Source organism: Poecilia reticulata, chromosome 18 (assembly GCF_904066995.2).
Source record: "Poecilia reticulata chromosome 18, P_reticulata-male-v2, whole genome shotgun sequence".
Lineage (NCBI taxonomy): Eukaryota > Metazoa > Chordata > Actinopteri > Cyprinodontiformes > Poeciliidae > Poecilia > Poecilia reticulata.
This window is the reverse complement of record NC_088847.1, coordinates 12,543,192-12,561,420: the sequence shown is the minus strand read 5'-3', so window position 1 is coordinate 12,561,420 and position 18,229 is coordinate 12,543,192. Positions and strand designations below refer to the sequence as shown.

General features: G+C 44.0%; 1 protein-coding gene and 1 long non-coding RNA gene across 9 annotated transcripts in view; one reads left to right on the top strand and one right to left on the bottom strand.

Annotated features, from left to right (window-relative positions):
* The window catches only part of LOC103480506 (uncharacterized), a 95,549-nt gene extending 90,076 nt beyond the window's left edge, over positions 1 to 5,473 (top strand). For all 3 annotated transcript variants that reach the window (XR_001777572.2, XR_014084836.1, XR_001777573.2), the window contains one exon: positions 5,247 to 5,473. This is a non-coding gene — a long non-coding RNA (uncharacterized LOC103480506). The remainder of the gene's footprint in view (positions 1 to 5,246) is intronic.
* Positions 1 to 18,229, bottom strand: part of pcdh7b (protocadherin 7b) — a 127,856-nt gene that overhangs the window by 23,358 nt on the left and 86,269 nt on the right. The window lies entirely within an intron of this gene.

The following is an 18,229-nucleotide window of genomic DNA, read 5'->3' as shown; positions in this document are numbered from 1 at the left end:
CAGGCAAAGGCAGGCCTCTAAAAATAGCCTCGGTGCTTCATGCACTGCAAGCCCCCTTTCCACTCATTAATTCCAGGTAGGTAGAGTGGGAACGCGTATTTCCATCCTTGGTTTTTCACATTGTTTATTCAATATATGTTCTATTTCTCTTAATCACCAAACTGTGAATTATTCTTTTTTTCCCCCCTGCCATCTGGTTATTCACTGTCCAGCCTTTTCCAATAATAACCATTCTGAATGAATTAAGTTGCTAATTCCTACCTGCCAGTCATAATGCTCATACAGAAGCATGGGTGTGCAATAATAGCTTTCCGGGCCAATTGTGCTCCGCTTCCATTTAACATCCAGTTACAATAAGATGCAAAAGCATTTGTAAGCCTTGAACATTTACACATTTCCTAGCATTATAGCCACAATCTCCACTTTATTGTATTGGACGTGAACAACGGGAAGAAAAGGATTTGTGGTTTTGAACTTTTTTTAAAAAAACTAAAAGTCTGAAAAGTATGGTGTCCACTTACTTTAAGTTCATCTGAGTCAATACCTTATTTTATTTTTTGTATTATAATTTTTTATTTATTTTTTTTGCTGCAATGTATATCTATAAAAGCTGCATTTTGGGGGGGCCTGTTATTCTTTGCAAAATAGCTCAAACTAAGTCAGACTGCACAGAGAGCCAACCGTGAAAAATCAATTTTCATGTCTCTGTTGGACTTTAATGTTTCAGCTACTGAATGTGATTGGGTCTAAATGATCCATTTCATTTCAAGGTTGTTCCAACTGGAAGGGGAACCTCAAGTACTGTGTGTTTTGACCTGACCCATCTGCTCCGTTCCTCGGGCTTCATGATGCGGCATGTTCATGAATGTTCTCTAACAGACCCATGAGGTCCTCGGAGAGCAGCTGGATTATCATCACACTGGATTATTGTCAGAGGTGTAGCAGTAAAAGGGGCTGAATAAAGATTTCTATTGTTTTCAACTGTAGAAAACAATTCATCATTATGCTTTTACCGATACAAAGCAGTGCTTGTGTCGGACATCGCATCTCGACAAAACACAATGAGGCGGCTGTTAATGTGGTAACGTGGAAAAGTTTAATGGCTTGAAGTACTTTTCCCAGACACTGTTCGTGTTAACTCTGTGGAAAGAGCATGTTTCTATCTTTGACCATGGCAGCATTCATTAATATTAGAAGCACAGGAAGAGACAGAAGGGAAAGAATATATATATTCTGCAGTACATTAGCAGCCAGATTTATTGACGTCTTTGCGCCGTGAATATGGCAGGTGCTCTTAAGCTACATTTGAACTTCACAGCTCCCCGACTCCTCCCTCCATCCCTGCGGTGAGGGTTTTTTTTTTGAGTTGGGGAAAAACACACACACACCGTTTTCTGTCAAGGTTGGTAAGACGTTGCAGGACTTTTATGAATGTTCTCCGTCTCGTCAGGGAACAGTGTGCTGCCTCTCACTTGACAGCAAGCACAAAATGATGGAAGAGTCGTGCTTAGCACTGTCAATCGACAAAAATCACCTGGTCGGAGCGCAAAAGAAAACGTCAAACGCTTATGGGGTTTACTTTTAAATCTCTAATCAGACGAAATTGCTCATAAATGTGTAGAACTGAGACACCTTTCTTTGAATTTTTAATAACTTAAATCTTATTTTCCAGAGTGTAAACCAACCCAGAGTTTACACTTTAGCTTAAAAACATCCCACAAGTTCCACAGATTTACTTTTCTTTGCTTATCAGTTTCCAGAACATACATACAATTTTCAGGTTAGATTCTGGAACCATCCTAGAACTAACCTTAATCTTTCAGTTTCCCTTTTCTGGTTCTTATTGAAAATTAATATTTACATATATTTATACGTTATGTTCTTTCCTGGAACAATTTACAGGTTACTGTCTTAATCTCGCTATTACCTTCCCAGGAACTCGCGACTTAAATTGACACGCTACATTATGGAACTTTCATAAACCTTGGAGGGGATTTTCCAAAATCGAACCCAAAGCTTACAAGCCAGCAGCTCATATAATTTCAAAGAAAGCACTATATCACATACGGCTGCTGAAACATGCAGTCTGTGTGTTTCTTAAGACATTTTACATGGTCTCCTAAATCTGACATCATTCCCGTATTTCCAAAGCAAATTAAGAAATGAAAAGTGCCACCAGTTCATGAGGAATTAATGAATTATCTCCCAGAGTCCTGGGTTTCTTAAATTGCAACACTGAGGGTTTTATTTCTTGGCCATACGCTCACCCACAACTATAACCTTTTCACCCAATCTCATATGTCTCTCTCTCTCTCGCTCTCTCAGGCCTGCGGCAAGCGGCGGCCTCCATCACTTACTGGATAGGAACCTACGTATGGAACAACACATTAGCTCAATACAGCCTAATTGTATTAGGCCTTAAAGTATGAGATTAGTCTTCAGATGTGTCCAGAGGAAACCTGGATACCACGCGAGTGCCTGCGGTGGTGTATTAAATTGATGCGTATCCGACACAGTCCGAGGAGGGAAGAGAGCAGACTGTAGTCTCCGGAGATAATAACTGCAAGGCTTATTTCTTGCGGGTCGGCCCGGCCATTTCTCAGGAGGAGCAGCTATTGATGTGTCAAAACAATTTTTCCTCCCTTGTCACTAAATATCTCATGCAAGTTGATTTTCATCTCTCATACATCGCTCAGAGATAGCCGAGCCGTCGTGGCGCAGTACAGTAAGAGCACTTACGAAATAAAATTAGAAAGGGCGAACACGGGAAAAAGTCGAGCAAACGTAAATGTATAGGCAACAAAACACCACCTACCATCGACTCTTACACGTCATTGGTACGGTAGCTCATTATGCGCATCTTTATTATCTTTATAGACAGCTTATTGTGCCGTTCCTTCACAATCCATAAGAGAAAGCATTTTTTATTTTTATTTTTTTGTCCCTGCATACGGGGTTGGATTTGTGCCGCAGCAAAAGACGAGGGAATTCATCTGCAACACCGTGAGCAGATTTTGGAATTTGAATACATTTCTGCTAAATCTCCGAGCAATCGATCTGAGCTGTGGATATCACAACGAGGCAGGGAAACCCGGCAAATATTAAATACACAACAAACATATCAGCTGCTAACAGCTCAGCACAGATTAGGCCTTCTTCCTGAAAGTGAGCACATATTTACTTACACAAACAAGCGAGGGAGAATATTACCAAGATTTACGTTGCTGCATGCCAGCGTATAAATGAGGCTAAACGGGTATACAGGATGCCTGTGTTTGTTTCAGAGTGGAAGAATGTGAAATTCTACTTGGAGATATTTGGATTTTTAGTCATCATCAATATGAATACTACAGATGATTTCGTGAATCTGGGTAGTACAAGATTATATATATATATATATTTTTTTTTTTTTTTTTTTTGAGTATTTCAACATGCAAAGCTTAACATTACGAGACAAGCTTTGGCTCGCTGTGCCCAACAGATGCTGGCCAATCGAGAATACCTTTTTTCTTTTTGTTGGTTACATGCTTCTGCATTGCTGTCAGAAGGCATTTTGATAGAAAACGGGTTTGTCACTAATAAAAGGCAAAAACAAATGGGGCTCAGCGCTTATGGAGGTAGAGGGGGTATTGTTTTTTTATTGATTACCTTTGGCTTAGGAGACGGTGACAAGGAGTCTCCACTCATCAGGGCAGGTTTATCGATCAGCTGGGGAGGAGCAGCAGGAGGGAGCGAAAGGGGTCAAGCGTGTGAGCCAAAAAAATAGCTGGCGTGCATCTGAACGGAAAGGCAAGAGTGCAGCCATGCTCCCTGACATTGATAATAAATGTGTAAAATGCAGTCGGTTTCTCCCTTGGGATGGAGAAGAACTGTTGTAGTGACATCTAGTCCTGACAGACAAACCACAAAACCTACGACTGAAACAATAGCCATTAAACTACCGAGTTTTGCGGTTCAAGAAAAACGGCTCAAAAGGAGCAAACCAACTTTGTTGCAATTTACTAAGCCTTGTTATCTGTTAAATCTCCTGAATAAGCTACCAATCTATCCAACCATCTGAAGTAGGACGTATCATCAATCCATGAATATAAAATGGTTGCTGGCAGATGTTGTTTTTTTTAATAAATAAAAATACAACGACATAGCTTACGAAAGAAGTGGAAAGGCGTGATAACGTAACAACCAACAATGCCCCAATTCCAGTTGCTATAACAATGGCCGCACGCTGCAGAATCAATCAAGTGGAGTGCACTGCATAATTACCGTCACCGTTGGTACCGGCAGATCAGTCTTTATGATCAGAACACAGCATTGCAGCGGCTGAGCAGCATTGCCAAAATTGTCCTCACTTTGCAGAAGACCATGCAAAGGACGCTCAGAGGAGGGCGAGACGGTTGACGCTCTGAACTCCTGCAAAGACTGAATCACTACAGGCGCCTCCCCACTGGAAGTGTGGCGGGATCAGCAATAATTCACACCGACAGAAGGACCTGACAACAGGAGTCCACACACAACCGCGACTCCCCCTCCCCTCCTGCAGACCTCCCCTATTTATTTATTCATGGTTTTATTTATTTCCCATGTACTTGGGAGTTTTCCAGTGAGATCAAACAGACATTTAGTTCAAAGATTCACCTTTTATTACGCAGAAGAGGTGCACCAGGGTTTCCGAGCGCGCTGCTCCCTTTATGTTTCTGAAAAGCCGCTGGATGTAAATGTCTCCTTTTGGTTCTCGCCGGAGAGAATCAGTATGTGTCTGCTTAACGGCGGCGTGTTTAAAATGCCCGCTGAGTGCCCCCGTGTGTCCGCTCCTCCCTCCTTTGGAATCATCTCCTCTTTTTTTTTTTTTTTTTTTTCCTCTGCTGTTGACGCGGATGCAGAAGACCCAGCATTGACGGCAGCATTTCAGGCTGATTGAGACCGTCTGCTGCTGGTGCTGTTCCGAAACCTATTGAATGATGAGTTATTGCAAACAGGCCTCTTGCACCACTCTGTCATCTTAGCAAAGAAGGTGATCCTGTTTGATCTGAATTCACCTATCCTAATACATCCTATCCTTGTTTAGTTTCTTTATTTGAGCCCAAGTCCGTTTTCTCCTCGGGGACACCAGCAACAGTCCATCAATCATGACCGTGAGCATTTTGGATGTCTTTACTCCAGGGCAGGTCTCTTTGTGCGTGCCCCGCCCTTCACCCTTGTAGTACTAACTCTATTCTCTTTCTCTTTTCTTTGTTTCTCTTTCACAGGACAGATAAAAAACGGGCTGGAAACGTTTCTGGCAGCGAATCAGAACGCCTGAGACATGCTTCCTTTGAAGGCTACTGACGTGGAATGATGCTTGCTGACAGAAACCACACTAAATCACTTAGAAGGAGCTCTTCTTTTGTCTTTCGTCCTGACAGGAAAAGGACACCTCTTCTTGGGTGGTCCTACATGCACCTTCCCAAGACAAAAATAAAACGTTGAACTTTTACTTAGCAGTAATGTTCTCATGTTCAAGCATTTCTGGATAGACAGCGAGCAGAGGTTGGCACAAAATCTGAAGCCAAGCACTGCCAATGTAGACTTAAAAATGGCTGCTAAGTAAATAATTGATCAAACGGTTGACTTGTTAGTGGAAGCTATAGTATTTCCCCTCCCCCAATTTTTTCTTTTTTTTTTTTTTTCTGTGAGAAATTCAAACTATATTACCATCCATCCATTTTCTTTATACCCTTGTCCCTCAGTGGGGTCAGGAGGGGTACTGGTGCCTATCTCCAGCTAACGTTCCAGGTGAGAGGCGGGGTACATCCTGGACAGGTCGCCAGTCTGTCGCAGGGCAACACAGAGACAAACAGGACAAACAACCATGCACACACACACCTAGGGACAATTTGGAGAGGCCAATTAACCCGACAGTCATGTTTTTGGACTGTGGGAGGAAAACAGAATACCCGGAGAAAACCCACACATGCACAGGGAGAACACGCAAACTCCATGCAGAAAGACCGGGGCTGGGAATCGAACCCAGAACCTTCTTGCTGCAAGGCAACAGCTCTACCAACTGCGCCACTGTGCAGCCCAAAACTATATTACCTCCCAAAATGTCCTCCAACATAGCATACCACAAGCAAAAACTAACACCATTTGCTGGGATCAATTAGGCTGATTGGCTGAGGCTCCATCTTGGCCAGCCCAGGGGGCTGGCAGCTGTGGACAACTTGTCCAATTAAGTGAGCACAAGAACTTGCCAATAATGGGTGAATAATGGGCCTTAAGAGAAGCGTGATTCATCTCCAGTGTGCAGCGACAGCAAGTCAGTTGTTCAATGTGTGAAAACCATAGATTTCTCTTTTCAGATCCCAATCAATATCCTCCCTCCCATGGCTTTGACAATGGGCTTAATGAAGGATTAGACCATAAAGATGTTGGCATCCCGGGTTGATGCCAATAGTTATGTTCATACCCGCTCGCCGAATGCGCAGTGTCCAAATGTCAACACCTGCTCCCCTGAAAAGATGGAAACAATCAGGCAGCGGTTGGTATTAAACCCTACAAAGGCCTAGGCTGCTCCAATTAGATGATGTTAGACTGTTAGGCAGCAGCGTCTGATGAGTGTCTCCACCACGCACTAATATGACAAGCTTTTCCTCATTGTATCAACGTTGATGGGAAAACAATATAAAAAGACTGGCAATGATGATGAGCTTCTTAAACTGACTTAACATTAAATTACCACACTGACTCAAGACTTGCTCAGCGGGGAGGGAGGCCGAGGGGGGGGGTGAATTTCAGTAAAAAGGTCGAATGCAGCAACTCTTTTATCCACGTTTTTTTTTTTTCTCTGATTTCCCTCTTTATGTCGTGAATAATAGTCAATAAGTAGTTGAAAGGCTCTAATTTCCTCTGACATCACATCCAGTGCTGATCTCCCTCCCCTCGCTTTCACACTCTGTCCTCCTTTTGTGTCTTGCACGACCAGGTTTCTTAATGTCACATGTAAGGAGCTGCAATTTAAAGGCAACTGGCAGTTGAGCGTTTAATGTCCTACCTGTCAAATGACTGCCGGCGGTAATGTAGGAGGCCAGGAATGGGAGATAACTTAAAATGAGATTTAAAGACGAGCTTGAAAAACTTTATGTTGCAGTACACTTTTATTGGGATTTTATGCGATAGACCAACACAAAGCAGTGCATAATTATGGAATTAAGAGGGACTTATATTGGCACTGATGTTTTTTTAAAAGCTTGGACCTTCTGATAAGCTTTCTTGTTTCTTGCCACCAATACGTTTCAGTGTGGACATGGTGCTTTCGAACTTAAAAGTGGCTTTTGACTTGCCAAATTCTCCAACCTAACCTCCGGACTTCTTCAGCTTATCCAGTTACCATGGTTACATCTTAGCTGCTTCTTTGGTTAATGATCTTCTTGTCCACCCAGTCATTTTAAGGTAGATGGCCTTGTCTTGGTAGGTTTAACCACTGACTTTCAACTTCATAAGTCATGTTGGTCTATAATAGCCAAAAAAGGACATTGAGGTATATGACAAAAAAAGGGTCAAGTTCACCTGTGCATCAATAGTTTTGCAAGGGACTGTAAATGCCAAAACCCCCAGCTTTGATTCATTTTTCCTTATAATTTATACTTCTGTGACGCCAAGCAGTGATGCCAGAGAGGCAAGAAACACCACCACAAAAGATGATACCCATAAAGTGTCATCGCATTGTCCAATTCAAGCCGGCCATCAGTCCCTTCTCAACTTGATATTTCTTCCCTCTCCTGATTCCCCTCTACCTCCCAGCTGTCTGTCTCCGTCGAAGCGTGCACACGGCACATTGGGGTCACCAACAACATGGATGACATTAATACGGAATGCACACTTGTGTGACCACGCAACCACTCCCCCGTGAACACATTCCCTCGCCGATACCTGGGCTGTCAATCACAGACCTGGCCTGAGAAATGTGTGCATCGCCGGTCCAACAAGATGACAAAAATCTGTGCTACTGCAAACCCCTCCTAATCTCCTCTGATTCCGCTCAGACTTTTCTGCTTTTTTGGAACATTGCATAATTGTTTGCTCCGTTGAGGCAACATTTCAGTCTGCCAGTGCATAATTATCTCAAAGTAACTTTGCTGATTTAAAACTTGTGCGAAGGAGGAGGTTGAGAGAGGCAAACCAGAGATGTGCGCGGTCCCAGCCTTATAAGATGAATTTTAAGATCAGGGCTGCACGAGTTTTTACTGACCGTAGTGTCATGCTGTTACGGGCAGGGCATTATGGGAGAAAAAGCAATTTGCTGCGGTAAATCTCAATGACCTCATGAATCACGCCCATATAAACAAGCCGAGAGCAGTGGGGAGACCAGCGCAAGCTGCCTGGAGATTCACTTAATGAACTTTCAGTTACTAACTACCTACATACAGTCACCCTCTACTTTATTAGGTATACCTGTTCAATTGCTTGCTAACTCAAGAATTAAATCAGCCAATCAAACAGAAGTAACTCAGTGCCATTAGGCATGTAAACATGTTCATACAACTTGATGAGGTTCAAACTGAAAGCTAAAATGGGGAAGTAAGAATAGTAGCTTTAACCTGTTGTCCTCATTTTCTGTGTATAGGGAAAACACATACAAATCTCGGTCATTTTGACCCGAGGACAACAGGAGGGTTAAGTGCAAGACACACTGGTCCGAGTTTTTAGAAAACTAGGAATGTAGAACGTCTGCGGAGCAAAGGTTGTATCAGACCTAAAAACACAACACAACCATCTTAACGATGATCTTAAGATGATAAAATGGGAACAGCAGCTGGAAATAATCAGCACCAAATAATCAGACTTTGCAACCAAGAGACCCTTTGCAACCATTTCTGACCACACGCAAAGCCAAACCTCAAAGCCAATGGGCTACAGCGGCAGAATAATGTACCTGGTAACACGCTCATCAACACATAACAGGAAACTAAAAGGCTTTAGTTTATTGAGCACGACAGATTTCAAACTAGCAGAGCGTGTTTTTTGAGATATGGTGGGCATTTGTGAAATTTGCACCACTGATCTGCAGCCAACAAATCTACGGTAACTATGATGCTATGATGTCAAAATGGTCCTAACTCTCTCCAGAATGCTTCTGACACAATGTTGAATCCGTGTCACAAAGAATTACAGGAGTTCTGCAGCCAAAACGACTGTCTAATAAGTGGTCGGTACGTGTAAACTGACTTACACATAATAATGTGCCACTGTATTGTCACCAGCTTCAAACAACTGATCTTGGTTGGAAATTTTGAGAAAGGCCCACAGGTAAAAAAAAAACAACAAAAAAAAAACCTGTAGTACATCTGAAAAATGATCTCTGTTCTCTAAGAATATCAATCTGGAACAAAAAGACTTGCCTGACTTGATACCAGACAACAACCTGCCTGCTTTGGGCTGTCAACAAGTACAAAACACCTGTCATACCCCCACTGCCAAACCCTCTCTGGTAGCTCAAGCTGCTAATGATAATGACAGCAATCAAAACATTGGCACTAATGCTGTTAATAGCGAGGATGGCGCTAATGAGGACACTACCTGGGAGGCTGTTTGCTTAAGCTGTTTTTCCTGGTTTACCCTCTGGGACCGGAGGGAAGATGGGCCCCGGTATCCTGTTGCATTGTGCCTCCCGCGGCCTCCTCTGCGTCCTGAAAGGCCTTCATCTGAGCCGGCTAACGGGCTAATACACACCAATAATTACCGACGGGGGAAATGAGGTAATAGCAGAACGGCCTCATGGGGTCGTGATATGCAACCTCCCAACCTCAGACTCTTCCTCCCTGGCGATTTCTAGCAAGTTTCTAAACTGTGATTTTTTTATTTTTTTTTATTTTGTTGTTGTTCTCCAGTTGAGAACACACAGAGGTGCACAAAAAGAGGAAGAAAACAACACTCGGCTTATTAATGGAGCAATTAAAAGTTGAAATATACTAGTTTGAGATTAGTCAACTTTAATGACTGCAATGGCACACACACACACACACACACACAAGAAACTGACATAGAAAAGAGCCCTTTAGCTTTTCCATAAGGTGGTTTATGTACAGTATTCCTCTGTTCCCCAACAAAAAGCGGCAAGGAGGAAAGAATGGGGGTGGGGAATTACAATGTTGTGGGACCACCTTTGTAATGCTAAATCCCATTCTAAATCTGCCAGAACTGATTGTCCATCAAAAGTATCTGTTCACAAAAACAGAGGATTGCAAGGGGGGCAAATCTGGATTTGGTGTAGGGGTGTAGAGGATGGACAAAGCGAGACAAGGCGATTCCAAATGGGGAAAAAAAATATATAGCACTGGATAAAATCAAAGCCTGTTTTGCTCAGCTTGCAGAGAATGAAAATAGAAGAACCAAAGGATAATGCTCTGCCTCTCATCTACTGTTTCAACTGGCCACAATAGCAAAGGGGGGTATTATTCAGCAGAGCTAAAACAGGAGAGGGAAAAAAAGTGTTAGAAATGAGTCCTCCTGCCTCCATTTGGCTTTGAAATCTGGCAGTTGCCCTTTAAGAAGGAGAATCTGCAGTGTCCAGTTGGGGAGGGGAGAGGAGCCCAGTCCCCTGTTCAGTCATTAAAAGCGGTTTCTAGAATGGCATCCATCTGCTGCCCCCTCATTACTGCCATGAGTGATGGTGGTAATGTTCCTAAATACGGTACTGGCGAATTGTCATTGCGACCTTTGACACAGGAAGTGGACAGAAGCAATGCCAGTAGTGTGCTGGGGACCAGAGTCCGGTCCGGCTTTCGGAGTTGGACTCGATCCGGCCCGCCCAGCTCCCCACTCCTTCACATTAGGTTTAAACGTCCAATTGATGACAAAGGAGCCTCACCTCGCCTCGGCGCCCTGTTTCTCCTTGGGGTTGACTGTGCAGCTGCCGGCATTAAAAGAGCAGGAGGGTCTGTGATTTTGAAGCGATGGGGGGACTGCTCATCACTTCTAAATGTCGATCAACTTCGCCTGGTTATCTTTCTCCCCTACGGACCCGATTCTTCTCCGTGCTGCCTTTGACATATGGAAAACTCAAATGAGTAATAAAGCGTCGCTAAAGAGATAAGCTGTGACTCAGCGAACAGCACATTCACCGAGGATAAAAGCTTTTCTCCACGGCAGCCATTTTGATTTCACAAGCACAAGTCGAGTCTGGCATTATTTTCCCCTCAACAGAGAGAAAATCTCTCCAATGCTCAGATTCCTCTTTTTTTTTCCTTCCTTCCTTCCCCGAGGCTTTCTTCTAAACTAAGCCTTCTTTCCTCTGCTCTCCATCCTTAGCAGCGGAGTGTATTGCCATTAATTACCTGCTTGCAGAAGCTGTGCATTAGGCCTGCCAGGACACAGCAGAAATGGAGCAACGCTAGAGAGAGTTTCTGTTGTTTTGGCTTCGGTGAGGAATGTCTTACAGAGCATGACACACAAATACAAACAAATAAACAAACCCCCCCCTCCGCATTGTTGGCTCTATAGACAAGCACACAACGGCTACTGCTAACATGACATCATATGCATTCAGGAGTTAACCTGAATATTAAACAGCAAGAGATAGACTTGTGCAGTAAAAACACACGTTGACCAGTATGAATACTCCACCGCCAACCATATTTTTTCTCTGAGGAGAGAAGCATACAGCTCACCAAGGATGGGCTCAGCCCTCCACCTATCTCTAACACACCTTTCATCATTTTTGCAATTCCTCCTAGTGCGAGTCTCTCCTCCTCCTCCTCCTCCTCCCTACTTTTAGTTTTTCCGCTGTATCCCTAAGGCATATCCCGGAGAACCTCAGTGATCCACCGGCTGTTTGTTTGGAGTGAAGCTGAAAGGGAGAACGAGCACCTCGAGGCAGAAGCGAATAGATATGCGAGGTAAAGGGAAGCAAGGAGACGAGGACGATGATTGAGATGATATGCGGAGAACGTTGGAGAGAGAAAGTCAGACCCGCCTTCTGTAAACTTTGGGCACTACAGCCCTCGATCCCAACGCGTTCCATGACACAGGCTAAAAGAGTGACCAACAGAAATAGTTGTGAAACTGCACTCCGAGCGCCGCTAGTGGCACCTGGTATTAAGAACCCGTTTTAAAATTGAATATCCGTGAGGTCATTAAAAGCGATTAAGACGAAGAAGCATAAACAGCCAAAAAGAAAATGAGTCGGTAAGATTCTACACTCTGTGATTATTTGATTGATTTTTCAACTTTAAACACAAATACAAAGGAAGATCCAATTGCTATTAGCTTCAAAATGTTGTTTCTGTCTTAGCCTCTGAGGCTACATATCAAAAACAGTCTACTGATAGACGGTAACCTGCAGGGTCCATCTAAAAGGTTTTATTTTTTGCTAAGTAACACACAAATACTTCAAGAGTGATGACAAATAGCATTAAACTGATGTACCCTGTTGCTCAGGAAACCCATCCACAAACACACACTTGTTCCACTCGGTAAAAAAAGGGGACACTCTAATCCCATAAAAAGGTGTCTTTGTGGTATATGAAACCGCGGCTCAGTGGTTCTCTTCATTTTGCTGGTAATTATCAGACTCTGCTGGGGAGGCAAAGACATTAATGCTATGTTACAAAGTGCAGGGAAGACTGAAGACACTGAGAGGAAGAGAACTGAAGGGGAAAAACGGCAACAAAGGCCTATCATTTAGGGTTCTTTCTCTTTAAACACAAAAAATAAAGCCCCTCAGACACAAATCCAATCTCAGCTGTACTGGACGTGTCAGTGAGCAGCAAATCAACAACAGCAAGTTTAACCAAACCCTGCTCAGAAAAAAGAAAAGTCCACGCTTCTGATTCAATTTCATTATTCCAGCTTTAATTACTTGTCCAATTTGGGGGCTATTGCATGCCTTGATTAAAATGGACACTATTTAATAACCCCAGCCCCAATCTGAAAAAAAAAGACACACAGAACGCACCTTGAAGATGAAATAATTAAAGCTGCGGGGAGATAAGATTCATATCGTCCTCTCTAACTTACTCCCTGCAAATTGGTTGGTGCTCTACAGAGAGAGTAGAGTGAGAGCGGAAAAACAGAAAAAGTTAGATTGAGTGACTGAGCAAATGGTGGAAGGATTTGATCGAGAAGTTGTAGGTTTCGAGGATGAGTGAGGGAGGGACATGAAGGAAGGTGCTGATTTGGTATCGATTTGACAGTTTCAGAAACTGGAACTCTGGATGTTTTCGCACAAATGATATCTGAAATGGGGCTTCTCCCCCTTCACTCCCCCAACACACTCTCCCTTTCGGTGTTTTGAAGGGTAAACGAGCCGAAGAATGTGCGCTGTTTCACAGAGTTTGACTTTGCTTGCGTACAGTGGTGGGGCCCCCCATGGGGTGGGAGCGGCTATTTAAAGCCAGGGACAGACAGCAGACTCCCTCTCTACTCCCACTAAGATACAAGAGGAGAGAAGTGGGGCAGGACACTTCCTGCGTCCTCCACGCAAAAGCAGACACACACACACACTCTCGCTCACTTACAGTATGCTTCAGCCAAATGTGCTCAAGCTTCATTGGAAACTCTTTTTTTTTTTTCTTTTTTCTAAGGACACTTTACGTTTAAAGAGAAGGCACTGGTCATGTTCTTACCTCCGCTTAATCATACCCGTGGGCTTGAGGTCATGAGCCAAAACACAAGTGTGGGAGTTTTTCACTTCCTGTCACTGAAACTGGAAAGGGCTTCGTTCAAGAACGTTGCATCAGGCAATAGTAGCATCTACTGTGGACAACAGACATATTTATGTATTTTATTTTTCCTGATGTTGAGAGCATGTCGGCACGAAGGGAGAAGCATCTGTGTGGGAATCCGCGAGTGTTTGTGGGGCTCCCGTAACAAGCTCTAACCCATGTGCCCTCACGGCCTTGCCTAGCAAGGGTGCCATGGTTCGTTAAGCTGGCAAAGATGATAGGGCTTGACATCTATTTACCGCCGCCACACAAACATAAACAGGCACACACAAATGGCCCACTTTGGCCAACGGGATCACCTCTGGCTATTTTATGACTTTCTCCCTTTGACTCATTTCCTTCCATTACAACCCCCCCACCCCCCCCCCCCCCCCACTATCCTCCGTTGCAGATCCCTCTGTCACGCCTTTGCTCGCTGTCTGCACCTCCATACCGGTCTGGAACGATTAGTGTCGTACCCGGCTATCGGGTGGAGACATCGAGGAGGTGAGATTTGTGGTGCACTACAATGAATTCTATATAAAAAAAATAATAAATCCCTGGCGTGATGGCTTTTTGTGAATAAAATATGGAGAAGAGCAAATACGATAAATGATTCACATGCTGCTGAAAACATGAAGTTTACCTCTGCAGTCATTATTTCACATGTCAGGTTTGAAACTTCAATGGAGTGCATATTTAAATGAGCTCTGTGCTAAGGAGATTTAACAAAAATGTTTTACATACAATATCTTCTTCAAGGGGAAATTGGAAGTTTGTGAATGAAAACTGACTATGTAGAAGGACTAATTTTAGCTTCTTAGCCAAAAAGCTAAAAAGTAATGCATTTTAACATATTTTTAAATTGAAATATATCTAAGATTTGAAAATACAAGGTAAGCTTTAAAGAAAAACACAAACACTTTCCATCTTCTGTGGCCAAACACTTATTTCATCAAAGGCCTATTTGTTCAAACACCTTTGCAAACACTTGCTGTATTTCTTTCCATTTGAGCTTTAATACCAAAAGAATTTTATGATACAGAGTTCGCAGCAATAAAACACACAAAAGAGAGGCCACATGTGAGCTAAAGGCCTATTTAAATTTTATATGTGGTGTTTAGCCTGCTTAAGCATTTTACTGGGGCTTTCAGAGTTCTCTGTGAAAGTGATCCAAATGAATCAAGCAGGGTGAGAGCCTAATGCAGCGAGATGGCCTGAGTGAGCAGGGAGAATCACAGCTTGCTACCCTGGACTCAGGCAGACCAGAGGCGTCTAGGTCAGCACATTTGAAGTTAAAATCATTCCTAAATGGGTCTTCAGACACCCTCAAATGAAGTCGACAGACAGTGCTGACCTTTTCAAACCATACTGTCTGCAGTAAAGAGGGTGAAAGGGGTAAGAGAAGGAGTGCCAGACCTGAATAGTTTAAAGTCCTGATTGAAACTTTTCTCGTTCTTTTTTTTTTTCTGGTTTTGCAGCAGAGCCAAATCCCTAGGAGAGAAAGAAAAGACGTGGGAAGGATCTTGATGTGTTGACGTGCTATTTTTTCCCCCCCTCATAACAGTAAAATTCCCTTTTTGTTTTTTTGGGCAATGTCTTTATGTTCAAATCTAGGTTACAACAAGAGCAGGGGTGCTGGAATTTTTCTTTTTTGTTTGGAGATCGGGGGCATTTCCGTTTGCAACCTGCAATTAAATTAAACGACCCGAGCACCTCTCGGAATCGTTTCTATGGTGAAGGGGACTAGTGAAAGGCCAAGGTCAAAGGCATGAGATGCCATGTCTCTCGTTACATCATTTGTTTGACCCCCACTAGAACTAGCTAATTCAATCACTCTCAAGAATCCGCAATTAATCCGAGACATTGAAAACGACGAAAAGGAAAAACGTCTGGGTGAATAAGCGGCTCTCCTCCACTCACATGCAAATCACAAGCCTACCACAGGGGTGTACCACCAGCCCTCTCCTCTACTCCGATTTTCGCAAACGGAAGTTTAAGCATTCCCAACAACAGCAACACCATTGTCAAGTTTGCAGATGATTGCCAGCATCATATGACCGATCAGCTAAAACAGCGGATGAGCCTACATGAAGAAGGGCAAGCATTTGAACACAAGAGGTGGTAATGGAGTTTAGAAAATAACTAAGCAGACTTCACATTCTGCACCAATACGGACACGGCAGAGAGGATGAAGACCTCCGTGTTTGTCGGGGTCCACATCTCAGCTGACCTCAAACGATCCACAAAACATCTCACACTAGTTGAGGAAGGTCCACTGCCAGATGTTTCTGCCAGGCCCGCCTCCTTCGACTCCGCTGATTAAGTACCTCCATAACTACTGCTGGGGATCAGCTGCTCCTCTGCTAGAGTTGCCAGGGCAGCAGAAAAATCAAATGAGATTACAATGCCTCCCCTTAGGGACATTTACAGTTGCGCACTCCAGCAGAAGGCTGGTAGTATCATTCAAGACCCCCATGTTCACTGGACACTCACCTTTCTCCCACGTCCCTTCAGGAGGACACTGCAGTTACCCGCCCCGATTGTCTGAATTAATTATTGTTTATGGTTTGTCGTATGTGCTGTGATTGCATTTTATGCTGATCTCATTTTTATGCTGCGAATCAAAAATCTGTTTTCTCATTATTCTTGGACCCTATGCTGTGTTCTTTACAACTTTATGAGTGCAATTTCTGCTAAAAACTCAGCCTCATCGGGTCTTAATAAATCTCCCCCCCAATCCCCAAGTGCTCGAGTGTATGAGTTATTGCGTATGCATGACACGCCTCGGCTGGGAAATTTGTGTCAAGCGAGCAGGTGGGGCAGTCATCAATGAAGACAATTAAACACCTCGGAGGCACCCAGCCAAATCTTCTCTCTGTCCCTTGCTTCTGTGTATTCTCCCCTCCCTCTTCCATCTACCCTCTACTCACGCTGCCCCTGACAGATGATAATTCAGTGGGAGTGGAAGGGGTCGCGGCCTGACAGGGAAGGGCATCATCAGCTGTGATAACCATCGGCGGACGCAGACAGTCAACAAGTTGGCAGTTTACGGAAAATAAAAATACAAAAAATAAAAAGCAACAGAGGTGAGGATAACTTTTCAAAGGCGATCGAATTTGCGCGTCAAACGCGGCGGCACTATTCGAATTAACGCTGAATCATTGCGTTTCGGTGAAGGGTGACGAGGGTACGCCCTGTGCTCCGATGACGCCACACTGCTTACTCATCCTAACTTGACTCCCTTGTGTACGCGGAGGCAAACGCGAGGAGGCAAAGGCACGGAAAAGTATCTCGGGACCGAGGTCAAAGGGGCTCTCGGTTTCACCGTCAGATGCTTGCTAATTACAAGGGGGCCGATGTGTATAGTCGCCGGAATATTCTAGAAGGACAAAAATACTTCAGTCACTTCCACGTCCTCAAAGGAGGGATTATAGTTCAACACTAGAGAGAGACGGAGAGAGAGCGAAAGGGGAAAGAAGAAGAAAAATCAGTGTCACAAATGGGGATCGACTGTCAGCCTAACTAATTATCCACTCTGAAAAGAGCAAGCTTCATTTCCCGGACTTATGTCGAGGGGAATCATTTGTGGCGACCTCATCCCTGCCTTTATGAAAAGAAACATTAAATTCATAATATCAGCAACCCCCCCACCCCCACCTCTTCCTGCCATTCTCTGCAGCTCCCTTCACTGAGGCCCTCATTTTGACGGCTAATTCCGGTGTTTTCATTACAGAGGCTCGGGCTTAATTCTGATGCATATTAGCGTATTACAAGGAGGGAAGCGGGGACAGGAGTGGGGGGGGGGAGTAACCACGACAGCGCCCGGCATGTATCGGCGCTGACTCGTGGGATAAACCATGTAAGCTTCAACAACCCCATGGTTACTAGACGCACCGAGGAGTCTGCTGAGCGACGGCTTCAACGCGGCTTCCACATATTAGCGCCACTTTAATGTGCTGACACCATTAGCTTTGAGTCTTTAACGCGAACGGCGGCTGCACCTCTGATCCAAGAGAAAAAGGAGAGCAGCAAGGTCAAAGCCGGGGCAGTCGTATGATCGATGCTAACGCGATTAGTGACGCGCTAGCATTCAACCAGACGCCTCAGCAGCTCTCCTGAGGATGCCGGTTATGGGCTCTTCTCTCCACAGCGACACGTGAACCTGGGAGCAGACGTGTGTGTGTGCGTGTGTGTGTGTGTGTGTAGGCTGCTGAGGAGCGAGCCCGTGGTCCATAATCCATTTACGACTGTAAACCTGGAGGAGGGGGAAGACATTTACTGTCAGGCAGCACTTGCCACAGACGCTATATCATCTCCCCTGTCAGCGGCGCACACATTCCCCGCCTGAAACGGTTCCAGCTACAGGGTTGAGTTAGAAACATCACTTTTAAAACTTGGGTTTTTCATCTAACTTTAATAAAAGGCTGTAGTTACTGATGAGCACGGTTTCCTTTTTTTTTTTTTGGTGGGGGGGAAATCATACCCAAGATTTTTGGAAGATTAAATCTGATTAAAGCAAAATAAGGTCGACCCATTAATGCATTTTG